Source organism: Corvus hawaiiensis, chromosome 2 (genome assembly GCF_020740725.1).
Source record: "Corvus hawaiiensis isolate bCorHaw1 chromosome 2, bCorHaw1.pri.cur, whole genome shotgun sequence".
Classification (NCBI taxonomy): Eukaryota; Metazoa; Chordata; class Aves; order Passeriformes; family Corvidae; genus Corvus; species Corvus hawaiiensis.
Window position 1 is genome coordinate 11,277,448 of NC_063214.1, and position 13,702 is coordinate 11,291,149.

General features: G+C 39.6%; 1 protein-coding gene across 1 annotated transcript in view; it reads right to left on the bottom strand.

Moving 5' to 3' along the window:
• NRIP1 (nuclear receptor interacting protein 1) overlaps nt 1–8,048 on the bottom strand; it is a 95,922-nt gene extending 87,874 nt beyond the window's left edge. The window contains exon 1 of the mRNA XM_048293739.1: nt 7,950–8,048. The gene's annotated coding sequence lies outside the window, so the exon portion shown is untranslated. The remainder of the gene's footprint in view (nt 1–7,949) is intronic.
• Between the last annotated feature and the right edge of the window lie 5,654 nt (nt 8,049–13,702).

Consider the following 13,702-nt stretch of genomic DNA (forward strand, 5'->3'; position numbering starts at 1 on the left):
TACTGGGCAGATTCCTTCACCACTTTTCCCACCTCAGTTTCCCAGATTTGAAATGCCTATTTCAGCTCTTTCTCTACCTTAGCTAAATGCTGTAATACAACAGAAATACCTTCACTGCTGTCTAGTCTATAGAATCTGGATCTCAGTTTAGTCTTCAAACTTGGAACAAACCATTATCAACATATAAATATGCTTCTTTTTGGTTACAAATTGTGTTCTCTTTTCTTGTACATCCTGCTATTCATGCCATTGCTATCTCCATCCCAAGAAAAAAGTGTTTGCCGAAGGCAAAAGAGCAAAATCTTTTTTTTAACAACCTGATAGAGAATAAATCACAGTGAAAAAGAGACTTTTTAAAAATCCAGTTTTAAAAAAACTTCACTAATTTTTTTTTTTATATTAATAAAGCCACTCCCAGAAGTAATCATGTCTTACACCATTAGTGCACAGCAATACAAAACAAGGTGGAAACCTTTGAAAAGGTACTTAAAGGAATAAATCTGTAATGAGGAATACACTTTCTCTCTGTCATAATTGCACATTTAAGAGGCCTCTGCTTTACCAGGGGCAATTCAAAGTGACAATGCCTGGCTTAGTGCTGTTGTCTTTCAGCTACTATTATAGAAATTGTAGCTGCACAATTTTCAAAGCGAGCAATTTTATGAAGTTAATTGTGTAACATTGTTTATGAATTTAAACCACACAATTAATGTATTATTTACAGACGTGCATAATGGACTCTTTGTATTGAATGATGGTTTAAGAAAAAATGTAACTGATTTTGGAGCTACAGTGATTGATTTATGAGGTAAAATTAAAAGTGCTAAGTATGTATTACTAAGCTAAGTGGATGGGGGTGGTATGAAAAATATTTATGTACACTAATTGCAATGCATGGATATCAAGGAATCAGAGAATTTATTTAAGCAAAGCAAAAGGATTAACCTAGAAGTAAATGGTGAAGATTTAAGAAAGGCAATTGGCTATCAAGGGAAACCAGACAAGAATTAGATGTTCTTGCCTATAAAAATCTTCTCTAATGTAAGGTAATGGAGGCTTTATTCTTAGAAATTTTAAAACAGCTGGATCGAACAATATCAAATTAAAAGACAGCACTCCAGTAACATCTCTCATTAATATCTTGCTTTTTAAGTAATGGTGGGACTTTAAATGAAATGGTACCGAATATGAATAATGGAAACTACCTGCCTCTAATGAAGAAAGGACCTCTGAGGTACCAAGGGATCTGACTTCTTGGTACTTACCAAGAAGTACTGGAAGTACTTTCCATTTTTAATTCATTTGGAAGGAGAAAAAAAAAAAATGTATCATTATACATGGTGAATGTCATACGAGTTCACGGGCAGTTCCATTAGAGAGCCTTAAACCAAGTAAAAAGTTTAGTTAGTTTATATATAAAGCATGCCCTGCTGTTCTGCTGCAGCTCTTTATACTAACAGATTTTAACTGAACAACAAATTGAAGAAGGTACTTGTTTTATTTCATTCTGCGAGCTGACAGTTTAACAAAAGCATGTAAAATTGTATTACTGCACGGGACCAATTTGGAAGAAACACAGCGAAGCAATGGACTAAACTTGCTGCTTCCACCATCCTTTTCACTTCTGCTTAGCAAAGGAGAGTCTCAATTCACTGTTAGCTAAATCCCATGAACATCTTGCTAGCCCTTATCTGAGCTAGCCTGCTTCAGGGAAAAGGAAACTATCTACAGGAAAACTACTCTAGTAAAGGACAGTTCCTCTTGTCAAAGGGCAGGAGATGGGTTTAGCAAGGAAGTACGTATAATTTAATGAGAAAGTTAATCTAAGTGTTTCCATATTGATGGGTCTTGATTTAAGCCTAAAATTAAGGAAGGTTCACATTACTGTGAAACAGCCATGAACAGAATATACTAAAACTTACCTTTAAGCCTGAGCAAAATAACAAGTACATTTTTCCTAGATTGGCAACTGTCAAACATTTTGACATAGAAACAGGGCAGATGGATTACTTATTACTTTCATTTTGGATACCTAATTCCATCAAAATATTACAAAGTAAAAACATTGCATCAGGAAATTTTTATCCCTGAATTTTTGGTGGGCAAAATTAAATAAAATTCACCCAGATCTTGTGGCTTTTATTTTCTGTTGAACACACACACGTATAAGAATTTCTATGCTACACCATCTTTGTGTATAAACAATGTAACATATATAGCATATATGAAGACAGTTTTCTTTTCTCTCAGATTCACATTATTGTCTATTCCATATTACTTGTAACTGGTTAAGTATCAACTTCAGTTCATTTTACAGCTCAGCTTTGTACTCCTCCATTTATTCTCCTGCCAAAGCAACCTGACCCTTCTTCCACCCGAACATTAACACACATTATAAGTTTCAATTTTTCCTCTTTCTGGAAATTTATCTTCATACTTTGTGAACTTTGTAACTCATATTTTCATCAAGTTTCAGTCAAGACACTCTCATAGGTCTGAGTGACTGCATTTTGAGTGTGTGTTTACACTCTTATGTCATGTGTGCTAGAATGACATTACGAACTCCCATAAAAAAAAGCAGATCATGCATACAGTATATCAAAAATGTTTATAACATTTCATATAGAAATGAAATGGAAGTTTTGACACTATTGCCTTTCCTGGTGTAATTTATTGGACTTGTGGCCACCAATTAGAAATGTTTATACATGCTAACAGTTCTGTTCACTCACTCCACTGGCTCAGATATGGTGATATTCTCCCTAAGAAAGGATGGCCATTAAGCACAGCATGATAACTAATGGAAAGTAGAAGCTCACATTTAGCAATCTAGAAAAATACTAATAGAAGACCAGTTTACAAATAAATAGCTGCGGTTGTCATAAATTAAAAAAAAGAACAACACCCAAATTTATCTGCTAGATTTCATTTGTTATTGACTAAATTAGAGTACTTTCTACTACAGATGACCTGGTGGCTGTCTAGCATTACAGACTGGAGCATGGGCTATCCAGCCTAAAGGTTAGGGCCTGTGTCCAGAACTGGGAAATGAGCCGAATGTTCATGGCCAAAAACCAGGAATCAGAAAGTCAAACCAAGGGTCAGCAGCCAGAGATAGGAATAAGCATCTGCCCAGGAATCACGACCTGAAATCAGAAACCCACAAGAAGAAACTGCAACCACAGGGCACAGTGCAGAGGTGGTTCTGAAAATATACACTCTGATGTGTGAGAGGATGCACCGGCGTTCCACCTCGAAGACCTGCTCCTGAGCCATGGCTGATGCGCTCTGGCTAATGGGTCCAAACTGCAGAGACCCTGACTTACTACTACAGAAGAAGCTCTTATCACAGAATGGCAAATTTTACCTGAAAAACATGGCAAATAAACCAGCCTTCTATACTTTGAAACTCTCTGGATGTTGAGAAAGATGGATATTCTTTTCTCAGTATCACACATATTTCGGTAGATCCATAGAAGCCTTACAGCGCTGCTGCAGCCAACCCAGCAAGTTGCAGACACATTACATCCACATAACACTCCTAAATTTTGTACTAAGATGCAACTTCCAAGCCTGTTACAAGCAGGAATGAGTTAAAACAAAGGTATCAGAGTATGGCTCCTTAGAGTTTTGATAATCCTATGACCTTCCTAAGGGTTTTTCACAGTATCACTGGAGAGAGCGGTGCCAAATGGTCAGACTGGACTTCTACCTGTAATTGTGTATGCCTGAGGCAGCAGTGCAGGAAGGTTGCATGGAACAGGGCCTGGTGTGACCAATCAGATCAAAAGATAAGTAGAATAGGTTGGGTTGGAGGTCATCTAGTCTAACCCCCTGCAGCAAGCAGGGACATCTTCAACTAGACCAGGTTGCTCAGAGCTCCATCCAACCTGACCTTGGATCAACTTCCAGGGATGGAGCCTCTACCACCTCTCTGGGCAATCTGTAACAGTGTTTCACCACCCTCATCATATAGAATTTCTTTCTTATCTCTAGTTTCAATCTGCCCTCTTTTAGTTTAAAACCATTACATCTTGTCCTATCTCAACAAACCCTGCTAAAAAGTCTGTCCCCGTCTTTCTTGTAAGTCACCTTATAGTGCTAAAAGGCCACTATAAGGTCTCCCCAGAGTCCTTTCTTCTCCAGAGGCCCAAATTCTCTCAGCACATCTTCATCTACCCAATCTTGCTTAGGCATTAAAGGATATCTTAGGCACATAAGAATTTAAATATGCAAATATTGTGCAGCAGGTCAGAGCACCCACATATTTCTTAGAAAAAGATCATGTTGAGGATTTTGCTATGACCTCACCCTATTTTTCTATGTGAAAGAAAAATATTGTCTGACTTCCTTCATAGCATATTCTACATCTTATTGACAAATCACTTATGACACTAATTTATTAGCATAGAAATATTACTACACTCAAGACAGCCTGCTTTGATTTACTGCATCAGGGTTTTTCATATGCCAAGGTCCTATCATCTCTGCTGGATCATTAAAAGTCCCTTGGTTTTTTTTGGTGGTTTTTTTTTTTTTTTATGCAACATAAGAGTTTTGCCCTGTGGCCCTGGCTACAATCCTGAGTATTGGAATGGATTTGCAGCTCAAAGGAAGATTCACTGAGCTAATGCTTAAGAAATACAGGATATGTTTATCAAAACCATCTTTACATTAGCTCCATAAAAGTCAATGGCAAAGAAGGGGAAAAAAAAGGGGGCATAAATGCAGAAAAGTAAAATCCAACAACAATTAGAGACAAGCTGCTTGAACTGCAACACTGTTTTAACCTCCTTGTGTGAAAACTACATTTGTGACACGCAAAGGGAAGGAATGAAACTAAATCCATCTATCCCTTTTCCATACTGTTAGTGTTCCAGGGGCTGGTATCTGCTTAGTTTTGTGAAAATATCAACACCATTTTACAGGGTCCACTGACTCTGTATCCAGAAGCACCTGCTGAATTCCACAGAGATGTGAAGAATTGTAGGATTCAAGAGTCTTTTTGCCATCACCATTATATGACTAGGAAGCTGGGTGGCTTCATAAGCTTTCATAAGCTGTTGTTCCAAGTTTTTTCTCTCTTCCATGGCTGTGGCCTCCCCTTCAGCAGCTTTATTTCACTGTGTGCACAACCAGTGACTGACTACTGGTCCTAGTCAAAGTAAGCAAGCCCTGCATCACCAGTATTCCAGACTACAGGAGTCCGTTCAGAAAGCACATTAAAAACAGAAAACTGAGACTGAAATTAAAACTTAAGCTCTGTCCCTCACATAAATTGATTGTGTATTTTGAAAAAGAAATCAAAGTCTCATTGGCCTAAAGCTTGTGGCTCAGACAAATCCATGGAAAATCAACTGGCTTATTTTTAATTCAAGGATATTTCCTAGAAAAAGAAAAAAGTGCATCTTAACACCTAACTGAAGATAACCAATTATTTTATCTTGTCTCCACTTCTTCTGAAACCAAATAAGCCCAAACAATTTCATTGTTATTTAAAAATGAACTATTGAAATGGGATATGAATAAAAAAAGTGGACACATTTTCAAGTCTTTCTTGCATCCTCAGTTTTTTATATGTATTTCAGCAAATGCTATTTTAGCTGTAGCAATAAATCTGAACACCTGTTGTTTGTGTAATGTGTACCTACCAGTCTCTCAGACAGACCAGATCATTCTATAATATAATTCCAAAGAGCATGTTCTTATTTTGTCTGAAAAGTAAACAATTCATCTGCTTACAAGAAAACAAGTCTGCTTGTCAACACAGAAAACAAATGCATGGTGATGCTATATATGCGGCATAAAAAATAGCACAGAGTTTTGAAATAAAAATAAATATATCAAAATAGCCTACATGTATAAGTTCAATTAACGTAAACAAGCAATAGCTAATTAGTGAATATTTCAGCTGCATTATGGAAAATAGGCTACACATGCAGGCACACACCTTGAGGTCTGTGAGGAGCACACTTGCTCCTTTTTGGTCATCACACCACCCACCAGCATGGCTGATAAGGCACTGAAATGCCCTGATGTTTTCCCCCCCCTCTCCAGCAGATATGGAAGCACGGTGGAGATACCCAGCTGCGTCAAACTATCGCTGGGAAGCAAAATCTTCACTAGGAACTTTGTACCCATATATATCAAAGAGTCAACACAGCTCATTGTCGCATTAGGGAGCTGCTGCTGTCCCAGGATTGCTGAGATACTTGGCAAGACAGACAGGCAGCCTCTCTGTCTCCCCAACGGCGTCTGCCTTGCTGCAGATTTGTCATGCAATTCATCGACTTGAACTGAGCACATAAATTTTCAGTTATGACTAAAAAGTTAGAAAATTCTCCACAGATAGTCAGGCTGCTGATAGTCAGGCAGGGAGCACTTTGGGAACAAGAGCAGGAACAAAGGATCTCCCAGAGCACGAGGGTGACTTAGAGAAAGGAAGAACAAGCTAAAAGTAACACTGGCAAGAAACAAATTCAGTGTTAACTCTAGAAGATCCTTCTACATTCATTCATTTTCCAGTCAAAACATCATTAAATATTTAAATCACTCCCACACAGGTGGCAGTTTATTGAGATTCGTTTTTGAGAATTGAGAGTTCAGTAAACCAAAAGTTTCTACCACAGTCTCAACTCTGAATTTAAAAGCAGCATCTTCACAATAAACCACTGATCTCCACCCTTAACTACGGCAAGCCAGCAGCCAGAAACACAACAGAGAGATCATGCAGTATCCACTTAACACAGAAGCAATGCAAATCTGGATTTTCATATAAAATCTCATGTCAGACAGAAAGACCAAAAAGAACAAGGTCCTTTCGTAATAAAAACTCAAACCTTTCTCATATATGAAGTATATCAGAATTCACACCTTGTAGGAAAATTTGATTATTTTACCCTTTTTTCTTTTCTTAGAAAAGCTTCTTTTCATTCAATATTTTACACAGTGTAGGCCATGTTCTATGACTGAAGTGCAAAAACCTGAGAGAAAGACTCAACCTAAATATGAGGAAACAAACATTACTGTTTGAACAACTCTTTTGAAAAAGCTTGTCAAAGTCCTTACACATTAAATATAAGCAGACCTATAAAAATAACTTCATTTTAATTCACTCTTTCCTTCTAATTTTGTAACAATGTGTGCAACTCAACTAACGTGCTAGTTGCATTATCACCAACATACAAAGTAGTGAGCTACTCAGAGACCTCTTCTAGTTTTAACATTTACCCGGGGTGCTTCTTATTTTATTTGAAATACGATTTTTAAAAAAAATTGGTGAAGTCCTAGTGTGCAAACAGTTTTACTGAATATGACACCAAATGATCGATGTCAATTTGCTTTAGAGAGCACTGTAAGTATCTGTACAAGTACCTTCTTGCTGATATAACACAACCTGCATTAGGGAGAAGCAATGGGTGGTGGAAAGTTTGCCTTAACTACCCCAGGAGAATAAAGCAGTAAAACTGCAGCTGCAGACAAGCCTCTTACTCTACCCAGCCAGTGTGGTGAAGACTGAATGTAGAAGACACACAGAAAAGAAAGTTCTGAAGAGGAGAGCAAAACCAAAAAAAATAATGAGACACAAATAAAAATGCCTTTTGGACTGCTCTGGTTTGGTTTTTTTCAGTATTCCTGCCAAAGGAAATCCTCCTGCATTTTCTTAAGACACCTAAATTTGCATGAGAAGGAGGAAGCTAGATGAGAGAGTTTTCTGATAGCCTTACCTGAACGGGTTTGAAGCAGGGACTAGGGAGTGTGTAAACTGAGAAGAAAACATTTCACAGGCACAGATTCTTAGGGGAAAGATACAGATTTAAAAATATCCTGCAGGTCATATTTGCATGCATATGCCTTCTTCTGGCCACTTTTTTTTTTTCAGAAGAGGCAATAGCACTCTTCTCTTCTAGGAGTCTCAGCACCTTGAATGAACTCCAAGTTTTACTTACCTGTTAGATCTCTCTCAATACTAGGATCCCAGTAGATCTGCAACCAACTAGTATGGCACAGTCCTTCTCTGGGATCTGGTTCTTGGTTCAGGCAGGCAACAGGTGGGATGATTCTCAAACTATCTGCTGAGAAAGAAAATAGGCAGCTTTAAACAAAAGCAGGTACACCCAGGCAAAAATCTAAAATAAAACAAAAAGGAAAAAAGTAAAAGAGAGAAAAAGTAAAGAAGCAGAAAAGGAAAAACAAGAATTGACCTGCAAGTAATTTTTCTGTTTATTCTTGTATTTCTAACTGAAGCCAGGTGACACAGGGACAGAGGACTCTGATGCAAATGGGGGGAGCGGAAGGCAAAAGGGAGATGCAAACATTCACCTGTCTACTTCAGTGGAGCCAACAACCAGCATAGTTGCTACCTTGCAAAGCCAGTCCCAGTTCCTGTTTTGTTTGATTTGGACTACGTACCTGAACTTCAGCCTACTGCCCTGGCCCGTGAAACCTCACTAACCACAGGGTTACAGGCACTCTCCTCCTTCCTCCCATTATACCTTCCCCTGCAAATATATTATTATTAATATGTGGTCAATGCCAACAGAAAGGAATGAAGGAATCCCACTCCACACAGCAGTAATGGCCTGACAGGGCTCATCTTTTTGGATGAGGCAAGCCAAGGCTCAAATCTGCAGTCACTACCCGGAACAGCGGTATCACCTGAAGGACTTTTATCAGTGCAGCAAGCAATGTACACATTTTATAGCTGTTAACTTTATCATCTTCTCCCCTGAAAAAAATACTGAAAATTTTGCATATTTTCAGTAGCCAGAAGTGCTGGGGAGGGTAGTGACACCAGTCAGAGTTCCTTAGGAAATGAAGATTCCAAAGCCAGGTATAATCAGCCTAGCAAAGAGAGGCCAGAGACTTGGGTGGAACTTCGGCAGTAGGAGCAACATAAAATGTTACTCTCCATTGCTGCTATGTCAGGGATTTGCATCAATGCAGACCAAATGAACTAATTATGGATGTGCTCTGCCACAGTCACTACTTCCAACAGTGTCTCAATGACTCGGTCTGTTCACTGCAGTAGTTACACACAGACAGCAAAGAGTAGCAGGAAACCCGCCCCTCCTCCCCCCCACCCCAAATATTCCTGAGTTTCCACAGTCCAGGACAGGAATGGAACATCACAGGTGCAGTTCCTGTTATTTCTGTTTCTCAACATTCTCTCAGGAAGGGTTCAGCCAATATAACACATTATTGTGGATCTGTGGACCTTGGCTGACATTCTTTTTTCCCCACTTCTTTTTAAGCATTGAGTAGCTCATGCTCTCTTCTGAGCCCTCACAAGCCATGGTCTGGAGTGTTCACTGAAGGGTCTTTGTTAGTTTCTTAAATATATTGCTCAGAAAGGGAAGGTCAGGCCTGAAATAATAACAAAAGCACAGGACTAACTCATCAGAGGAAGGCTCCTCTGGTCCTTGGTGGACTCATGAACATTTGCAGGAGAGAAAAAAAATTGTAAATTCTAAACATACAGATCTTTTGGTCCAGAACTCATTTTTTTGGCTACTACAGTCCTTCTGTCAATCCTGGCTTTAATTCTGGCTCTCAATAATTACATTTATTGAACCCAGACATATAGAAGCTGTGATACAACGGGGGCAGACTTCTGATGTCTGAGAAAGTTTTCTGAACATCCATGTTCCTTTCAGCGAGGTGAGATGACAGCAGCCTTCTCAGACCTGCAGCACGCTGTGGGCACTGAGCACTGATGACTTGGTTTACCACCCATGGTTTACCATCCTTTCCATGATAAAGGATGTGGCAACAGATAGGAAACTTTCCTCTGTCTGTAATACAGCTACAGCATTGCCTGAAATATAAATTCCTCCAAGGGTGTTTGTACCATCCTTTGCTCTCAGCTGTCAGTCTCCATTCTCACTCAGGGTCTGTGCTGGGGTACAGCAGCCTTTGATATGACCACAGCTAATCAAAAAGGCTGCACAGGTGGGGTTTTCAGCCCTTATGAATAAGACAGTTGGGGTTAACTTCGAAAAAGCCTCTGAAGGAGGTGAAAAAGGAGGATTTGAAAGCAGGATATCCAGACATATTAAGTTCTCTTCACCCCCATGGTGTGGAACAGCGTTACTGTGAAACAAAGGAAACACAGGGACTAGCTTTTTTCTTTCTTGTTTCTTTTTTTAAAGAGTTGTTTCATCTCTTTGGATATAGAGAATTTGCTGTTCACTTTGCCTCATTTAAATAAATCTCAGGAGGAAGGAGAACACACACGGGCCCTACTTCCCACATGCACCATTCTCCCAGTCTGCTCCTTCAGTGGGGTTTGGTGAGGTCAGTCCATTATGCAGCACATTATATTTAAACACTTCAGCAACTCCTTCCAAAATGTTCACTCTTTAATGAAATCTGACACATCAGAAAAGGGAATGGGAAGTTTTTATTGGTTGTACTTACAATCTTAAGCCAACTGTTGCTTATCCCGAGTGTGTCAGACAGCAGGGCCAGGGGCCAGCAAGGCTTCAGCCACTGACCTCTGAACCTCGGCCGGACCTTGCCCCGGTCAGCTCCATGACAGGAAAGCTGGCAGACTTTGAACCCAGGCTTTGGGGCTGTGAGCAGGGGAACAGCTGCACTTTGCAACACGAACTTTGTACTTCGACACATGGACATTTAATCTCCATAAAAGAGCCTTTGTTTCATTACTTATTAACATCTCCTCCTTGAGTAAAGTTCTTTGTTAATGAGGCTTTAAAGCATGGTCTGAGGGTTTTTTCCCCACCTTCCCATGCCCAAAAAATAAAACCCACCAGCAACTTGATAGGATTACATTAAATGTTAAAGAGTGCAAAAAAGAAACAAACCCAAAACATCAACTTAGACTTCATGCACCTTCTGAATACTGTGGATAGTTGCTATGTGCTCTCTTCTGAGTGAGCAGTTGTAATAACCAGAGCTAAATACAGAAATCAGGCAGTGTTCTGAGGCCTGTCTTTGCAGAGATCACTTTTTGAGATGATACCTACAGTAATTCAACCCCACAGCAACATTCAACCTTACTTAATAAATCAGCTAAAAAGGTGAAATAGTAGGAAAGTGTCAGCCCATCCACACTAAAAAGCCCTGCTTTATGACAGTGTCATGAGTTTTATAGTTGCACAGCTTTTTGCTACCAGTTTTACTTTGGAGCAGTGTCAGTGCTTGGCTTCTGTGTATTTCATCATAAAATATGCTAACACACACAGCCCAGCAAATTTGAGGAGAAGACACTTGTGCCCTGTCCTTCACTAAAATAAATCTTCGATCAGGAACAGACACCTACCTAAACATCAAATGAAAACCTCAAGACAAAGGCCACCTAAGATGCTTTAATAATTTCTGTACCAACAGTAAAAGCTGAAGATGCCCAAATGCATTTACTGTAACAAAACCAAGTGACAGAGAAGTACTGGAAGATCCTGGTAATGCCCTATTATGTCTGTGTTGTCATAACAATATGGAGCAGCAAAAGAAGATTAAGAAAGTAAAGGTTTCCTGAACATTTCTTCATCTGCAACTAGAATAAAAGAAATACTTGGAAGTATAGTATTTGTTACAGCCTGTTAGAAAGAAATTATCCACAGACAGAGGGATCACAGTCACACTCTTCCTATTGTTCATCACTACCATCTTTTCAACATGAATCTCCTTCCATGCCTCTCTGGTAAGCTTTTTTCTCTTCCATATGATGGGGGGACACCCTCACACACACCTGACCCAGTTTTCCTTCATTTTCATTAACAGTATGATACAAAAAAAGGATATTTCCAACTAGCAAGTCAGGGGGGCAAAGAATCAACCAAGTGAAGTGGTATCAAAGCACTCCCTTGCATGAGGCTGGGCTAGCAGGACTCGGAAGTGATCAGATGAGGATGGTCAGCTCCCGCTGTTCCCTGAGAAGGCCATGACTTTTCTTATTTGGATGTATTTGTTTACCCCCCCCCACACCTTCAGGGCACTGCTTTGTCAGCATCACCACTCATCTAATCCCAGAGTCTGACTTGCATTCTTCGCAGAGAGTGGACTGACAGAAAATGACACAATTACTTTTTTTCTGTTACTACATTTTGGGTAAGAGTACTTCTGCCCTGCTATGACTGCAGAGCAGCTGGCACAGCTACAACTGTGTTACACCTTATTGTTTCCCTCTGTGTATCCAGCAAACTGTGACTTCTCCTCGAGGAGCCCCCCCATGATAAGGCAGGCATTATGCATTCCTTATCACCTCCACCCTGGAACACAGCCCTCCAGTCACACGGGCCTACCATCATGATCATAAGATTTAGCTGTTGCTAAGAATAGGCATGATCGTTTGGAAGAGATCCTGCTTTATTCCTGGGTACAGCTTCTGAACGGTGTTAGACAATAAAACCTTTAGGCTGGATTCTGGATGGCACCTGCCTGCTCTTTCCATCAGCTCAGGCCTATCAGACCTCTCTCTGTGAGGGCAGGCATGAAGATCTGTGCCATTTGCTTAGTTAGGGACAGCTGCAGACGTGCACACGAAACCATAATGTCTCTGGGAATAAAGCAGGAAAGCCTCTGGGAAATGACAATACCTTTAATTTAAATAAATAAATAAATATAAATAAATATGCTTGGAAAGAGAGCTGAGAAGAATAACAAGAATGATTTCATTCCGGAGGAAAAAAAACCCAACTCCTTGCAGTGAGACATTGAACTAAATGTATTTTGCTTCAAAGAGAAGATTATAATCTTTAAGGGACTAGACAAGAAGATATTTCATGAGACTCCAAATTAGTGGGCAGACACACAACAGAATCCAATATTTGCAAGTTCAATCTGAAGATAAAAAGCACGTTTTAAGTATAATTAGCTACTGAGATGAATTGTCAAAAGATGCAGTAAATTCTCCATCACTAAGAAACTATTTTAATTATTATATGCTTACCTTCCACTAGAGCCCAGAAGTCTCAGACAACACAGGCCCAATAATCTCTAAGTTTATCTAACTTCTAGCACAAGCCACCCCCTCTGTCTGAAAATTGTTCCTGTTGCTAATTCCAATGGGATTATTTTTTCCCCAAGAAATTCAAGGTGGGAGAATTATGACAAGTGGATAATTAGGGCATACAACATCAGGTCACGTAGACATTGTTTATGTAATAGTAGCATTCCTCAGTTCAGTGCTTCCAGGGAAAAAAAAACATAAAAGAAAAGGTATTCCCTAGTGTCTCATTCAGGTTAGAACACCAAAATAACAACAGCAACAAAACCCCAACCAAACAAAAAAGGACTATCACTTTAGAGATAAACTTTAAAATATACAATATTGTGTATAGTATTGTGATATGCTTTTATCAGTTCCAGAATCCATCAAAGAGAATCATAGAATGACCTGAGTTGGAAGGGACCTTAAAGATCATCTCATTCCAGCCCCCCTGCCATGGGCAGGGACACCTTCCTCTAGACCAGGTTGGTCAGAGCCCCATCCAGCCTGGCCTTGGACACTCCCAGGGATGGGGAACCCCAGCCTTCTCTGGGAAATCTGTTCCAGTGTCTCAGCACCCTCACAGTAAAGATTTTTTCCCTAAAATCTAATCTAATCTGAACCTGCTCTCTTTCAATTTTAACCCATTCCTCCTTGTTCTGTCCCTACATGCTCTTGTATATAAGAATATTTACAGTATTTAGGTAAAGAGAGGAAAGGTTTCAGAGTGGCGCTATCAGGCACTCTTAC